Source organism: Myodes glareolus, chromosome 12, assembly GCF_982192425.1.
Source record: "Myodes glareolus chromosome 12, mMyoGla1.1, whole genome shotgun sequence".
NCBI classification, from domain to species: Eukaryota; Metazoa; Chordata; class Mammalia; order Rodentia; family Cricetidae; genus Myodes; species Myodes glareolus.
The window spans coordinates 13,737,396-13,743,806 of NC_142037.1; the positions used below are offsets into that span (position 1 = coordinate 13,737,396).

General features: G+C 37.7%; 1 pseudogene; it reads right to left on the minus strand.

The window, feature by feature from the left end:
- Positions 1-222: 222 nt before the first annotated feature.
- On the minus strand, positions 223-800 carry LOC148120122 (large ribosomal subunit protein eL29 pseudogene; annotated as a pseudogene).
- Positions 801-6,411: the final 5,611 nt, after the last annotated feature.

A 6,411-nucleotide genomic window follows, 5' to 3' on the forward strand; every position in this document is an offset into this window, starting at 1 on the left:
ATGTAAGAAAAGCAAGTTCTTAACTGTTGAGCCATCTTTATAGCTGTTAAGTATATAAACTTTAAAGTGTGGGAGTTGCGTATTACCAAACGTGAGACACGCGTCTATGTTTAGGAAACCCATCTCTTCTGCTAGTCTAGTTTTAGAGGTTGAAGTTCAAACAAAGTAGAAAGAAATTATTCTTTTTTTTTAATAGATCTTGCCTCAAGTTTATTTGTAAAAACAGCATAGGGTCCTGATCATCTGCAAATACTGTGTAGATAGTCACACCAGTCCATCTGTCTTCACATTGGCAGACTGAGACCTTTTTTATGGGGCCTTCACAGGGGCCTGGGCACCTTTGGGAGCCTGAGCTGCAGCTGAGGCCTCTGCCTTGGCTTGAACCTTGGGTTTCGTTTTTTGGAGCCTACGACCCCTGGCCATATAGCTTCTAATCCGCTTCCCAAGCTTGGGGTGAGCAATCAACGCGAGCAGGGTGAGTTTGCGGGTGGGGCCCTTTGGCACCTTGGGCTTCACCACCTTGGGCTTCACCAGGGCCTTGATGGCCTCTGCTCGGACACTCATGGCCTTTGCATTATTCGCCTGCATCTTCTTCAGGCCTTTCTTGTTGTGCTTCTTGGCAAAGCGCATGTTCCTCAGGAATTTGGGGTCGACCCCCTTGAGAGATTCGTATCTTTGTGACCGCGGTTTCTTGATGCCATTTCTGTGCCATTTCCGGGACTTGTTGTGTGTGGTGTAGTTCTTGAACTTGGCCATGGCTGGACGGTAACCGGCGGCTCCCGAAACGCCTGCGACCGGAAGAGAAAGAAATAAATTATTCTTATCACTAGGCAGCATAGCTAAAGAAACACCATTTCATAATGGTATTTTATAATATAAAAGAGTAATATGAATATAAGGGCACCTGAGTATTAGGATGTTTTCTGTGAGGGTTGGAAATGTGACAAGACTGAACTGTCTTGTACATTACAGGCCTCACCAATTTCAGTATTGTTGAAAGCATCCTACATATGAAATAAACATGTTTATATCTCTCCATGATGCCAAATGTATTCTTCTTATTATTATTATTTTATTGAGATATACATTTTTCTCTGCTTCCTACCCTATCTCTTCCCTCCCCTTCAACCCTCTCCCATGGTCCCCATGCTCCCAATTAACTCAGGAGATCTTGTCTTTTTCTACTTTTCATGTAGATTAGGTTCATGTATGTCTCTCTTAGGGTCCTCATTATTGTCTAGGTTCTCTGGGATTGTGATTTGTAGACTGTTTTTTTTTTTTTTTTGCTTTATGTTTAAAAACCATTTATGAGTGAGTACATGTGATAACTGTCTTTCTTGGTCTGGGTTACCTCACTCAAAATGATGTTTTCTAGCTCTATCCATTTTCCTGCAAAATTCAAGATGTCATTATTTTTTTCTGCTATGTAGTACTCCATTGTGTAAATGTACCACCTTTTCCTTATCCATTCTTCGGTCGAGGGGCATTTAGGTTGTTTCCACGTTCTGGCTATGACAAACAATGCTGCTATGAACATAGTTGAACACATGTCCTTGTGGAACAATTGAGCATCCTTTGGGTATATACTTAAAAGTGATATTGCTGAGTCTTGAGGAAGGTTGTTTCCTAATTTTCTCAAAAATCCCCATACTGATATCCAAAGGGGTTATACCAACTTGTACTCCCAACAGCAATGCAGGAGCATTCCCTTTACCCCACAACCTCTCCAGCATAAGTTGTCATCAGTGTTTTTGATCTTGCCATTCTTACCGGTGTAATATGGAATCTCAGAGTTGTTTTGATTTGCATTTCTCTGATGGCTAAGGATGTTGAACATTTCCTTAAGTATCTTTCAGCCACTTTAAATTCCTCTGTTGAGAGTTCTCAGTTTAGGTCCGTACTCAATTATTTTATTGGGTTATTTGTTCTTTTGATGACCAAATTTTGAGTTCTTTGTATATTTTGGAGATCAGAACTCTGTCTGATGTGGGGTAGGTGAAGAACTTTTCCCATTCTGTAGGCTGTCATTTTGTCTTGTTGACTGTGTCCTTTGCTTTACAGAAGCTTCTAAGTTTCAGGAAGTCCTATGTATTAATTATTTCTCTCAGTGTCTGTGCTACTGGGGTTATATTTAAGTGGTCTCTGGTGCCAATGCATTCAAGTGTACTTCTCTGGTGTGGAACAATGGTCTGTATTCTGTCAATTATATTTTAAATAAACGCTGATTGGTCAGTAGCCAGGCAGGAAGTATAGACAGGACAACCATACAGGAAGTAGAGGTGAGTCAATGAGAACAGGAGTATTCTGGGAAGAAAGAAGCTCTTTATGCAGTTGTGAGTCTGCCACAGAAGAAGCAAGATGTGACTGCCTCGCTGAATAAGGTACAGAGACATGTGGCTAGCATAGACAAGAATAATGGGCTAATATAAGTTATAAGAGTTAATAAGAAGCCTGAGCTAATCAGCCAATCAGTTTATAAAAAAATGTAGACCTCTGCATTTCTTTGGAACTTAATGACTGCGCGAACCGGGCAGGACAGAAAACTCAGACAACACTCCTCACTTTCTGTTCTATGAGGTTCAGTATGGCTGGCTTTATGTTGAGGTCTTTGATTCATTTGGACTTGAGTTTTGTGCACAGTGATAGATATGTATCTATTTTCATTCTTCTATATGTTGATATCCAGTTATGCCAGCACCATTTGTTAAATATGCTTTTTATCCATTTGATTTTTTTTGCTTCTTTGTCAAAAATTGGGTGTTTCTTGGTGTGTGGATTAACATCCGGGTCTTCAATTTGGTTCCATTGATCCTCCTATCTGTTTTTATGCCAATACTAGGCTGTTTTCAGTACTGTAGCTCTGTAGTGGAGTTTAAAGTCAGGGATTGTGATGCCCCCAGAAGTTCTTTTATTTTACAGATTGTTTTGGCTATCTTGGATTTTTGATTTTCCATGTGAAGTAGAGTACCATGCCTTCTAGGTCTTTGAAGAATTTTGCCATGATTTTGATGGGCATTGCTTTGAATCTGTAGATTGCTTTTGGTAAGATTGCCATTTTTACTATGTTAATTCTGCCTAACGAAGAGCATGGGAGATCTTTCCACTTTCTGGTGTCTTCTTCAATTACTTTCTTCAAAGATTTAAGGTTCTTGTCACACAAATCTTCCACTTTTTTGGTTAGAGTTACTCTGAGATATTTTATACTATTTGTGGCTATTGAGAAGGGTGATGTTTTTCTGATTCTTTCTCAGTCCATTTAACATATGTGTAAAGGAAGGCTGCTGATTTTTTTGAGTTAATCTTGTATACTGCTACATTACTGAAAGTGTTTTTGAGTCATAGAAGTTCTTTGGTAGAATTTTTGGGGTTGCTTATGTAAACTATTATCAGCAAACAGTGAGAGTTTGACTTTTTCTTTTTCCGATTTATATCCTCTTGATCTCCTTTTGTTGTCTTATTGCTCTAGCTAGGACCTCAAGAACTATATTGAATAGATATGGAGAGAGTGGGCAACCTTGTCTTGTTCCTTATTTCAGTTGAATTGTTTTGAGTTTCTTTTCATTTAGTTTGATGATGGCTGTTCGCTTGCTTTATATTGCCTTTATTGTGTTCAGGTATGTTCCTTGTATCTCTGCTCTTTCCAAGACCTTTATCATGAAGAGATGTTGTATTTTGTTGAAAGCTTTTTCAGCATCTAATGAGTTGATCACGTGGCTTTTACTTTTCAATTTGTTTATATGGTAGATTACGGTGACAGAATTTTGTATGTTGAATCATGCTTGCACCTCTGGGATGATGCCGACTTGATAATGGTAGATGATTGTTCTGATGTGTACTTAGATTAATTTGTCAGTATTTTATTTAGTATTTTTGTATCAATGTTCATGAGTGAGAATGGTCTGTAATTCTTTTTATTAGAAATATCTTTCTGTGGTTTGGGTATCAGGATAATTGTAGCCTCATAAAAAGAGTTTGGCAATGTTCCTTCTGTTTCTTTTGTGTGGAACAATTTGAGGAATATTGGTATTAGTTCTTCTTTGAGAATCTTGTAGAATTCTGAGCTGAAACCATTTGGTCCTTGCTTGGGAGACTTTTGATGACTGTTTCTATTTCTTTAGTGATTATGTGTCTGTTTAATTTGCTTATCTGGTCTTGATTTAAGTTTGGTAAGTGATATTTATCCAGAAAGTTGTCCATTTCTATTAAGTTTTCCAATTTTGGAGTACAGGTTTTCGAAATATGACCTGATAATTCTCTGTATTTCCTCCATGTTTTTTGTTATGTCCCCTTTTTCATTTCAGATTTTTTTAATTTGAATATTCTCTCTCTCGGCCTTTTGACTAGTTTGGATAAAAGTTTGTCTATTTTGTTGATTTTCCTCAAAGAACTAACTTTTTGTCTCATTGATTCTTTGTATTGTTTTCTTTGTTTCTATTTTGTTGATTTCAGCTCTCAATTTAATTATTTTCTGCCATCTAGTTTTCTTGGGTGAGTTTGCTTTTTTCTTTTTATTCTAACGTTTTCAAATGTTCTGTTAATTCTCTAGTGTGGGATTTTCCCCAGCTTCTTCATATAGTCATTTAGTGTTATGAACTTTCCTCTTAACACAATGAGTGCCTCATAAACTTGGGTATGTTGTGTAGTCATTTTCATTGAACTTTAGGAAGTCTCTAATTTCTCCCTTTGTTTATTCTTTGACCCATTGATGATTCAGGTGAGCATTGTTCAATTTCCATGTGCTTGTTGGCTTTCTGAAATTAGTGTTGCTGTTGAATCCTTGTTTTAAGTCATGGTGATCCAATAAGATACCTCAAGTTATTCCATTTTTTTTATCTGTTGAGGTTTGTTTTGTTAATGAGTATGTGGTCAGTTTTTGAGAAGGTTCCATGATGTGGTGAGAAAAAGGCATATTCTTTTCTGTTTGGATGGTATATTCTATAGCTGTCTGTTAAATCCATTTGAGTCATAACAACTGTTATTTACCTTATTTCTCTGTTAATTTTTTGTCTGACTGACCTGTCCAGTGGTGAGAGTGGAGTGTTGAAGTATCCCACTATTAGTGTGTGGGGTTTAACTTATGATTAAAGCTTTAGAAGTGTTATTTTGATTTGCTGGTTTTTTTTTTTTTTTTTTTTTTGGTTTTTCAAGACAGGGTTTCTCTGTAGCTTTGGAACCTGTCCTGAAACTAGCTCTTCTAGACCAGGCTGGTTTCGAACTCACAGAGATTTGCCTGCCTCTGCCTCCCAAGTGCTGGGATTAAAAGAAGTGTTTCTTTTACATGTGAGGTTGGCCACATATTTGGGGTATTGGAACTCCTGCATTACCCTCGGTATAGTTTTTCCACTACTGTACAGTTTGCGAGCCAGGCAAGGGCCTGGAGATTGAAAGAACACACAAGAGACCTCGGTCATTCGAAAGATCAGCCAAATGTCGGTTTTTTCAAACTTAGGAAAAATCTTAAATACCTAGCTGCTGCCCAGTGGAATACACCTTAGGCAGGTGGGAAATTACCATGCCCAAGGTGGAGTAAACAATGCCCTATAGCTAATCACCAAGTTGGGCAGAGGGAGCATAGAAACAAACAGGATGTTTTAGCTGATTGGCCAGAAACTGTACTCAAGATGAACCCCAGGAGCAGGGGTAGACCCATGAGCCCTACAGGGCATATGTTTTTAGTATTGAGATTTCCTTTTGATATATTTTTCCTGTGACTAATAATTTTGTCTCTTTTGATGGATTTTAGTTTGATGTCTATTTTGTTAGATATTAGAAGTCTATTAACTATACCAGCTTGTTTCTTAGGTCCATTTGATTTGAAAAAATTTTTCCCAATCCTTTTAAGAGGTAATATCTGTCATTAAGGTTGAGGTGTGTTTCTTATATGCAGCAGAAGGATGGATTCTGTTTTCGTATCCAAGCTGGTAGCCTGTGTATTTTTGTAGGTGAGTTGAGTCTATTTATATTAAGGGATATTAATGACCAGTGATTGCTATCTTCTGTCAATTGAGTTTTCATTATTGATGATGTTAATTTGTGTGTTTTTCCCTTCTTTGGGATTTGCTGCTGTGAGATCATCAATTATCTGTGTTTTTGTTGATGTAGCCAACTTCCTTGGGTTGGGGTTTTCCTTCTAGTACTTTGTGTAGGGCTGGATTTGTGGCTAGGTACTAGTTAAATCTGTTTTTTTCACGGGATATCTTATTTTGTCCTTCTATAGTGATTGAAAGTTTTGCTGGGTTTAGTAGTCTGGGCTGGCATCTGTGGTTTCCTAATGTCTGCATAGCGCTTGACCAGAATTTTCTGTCTTTCATTGTCTCCATTGAGAAGTCAGGTGTAATTCTGATAGGTCCTGTCTTTATATGTTACTTGGCCTTTTTCCTTTGAAGCTCTTAGTATTATTTCTTTATTCTG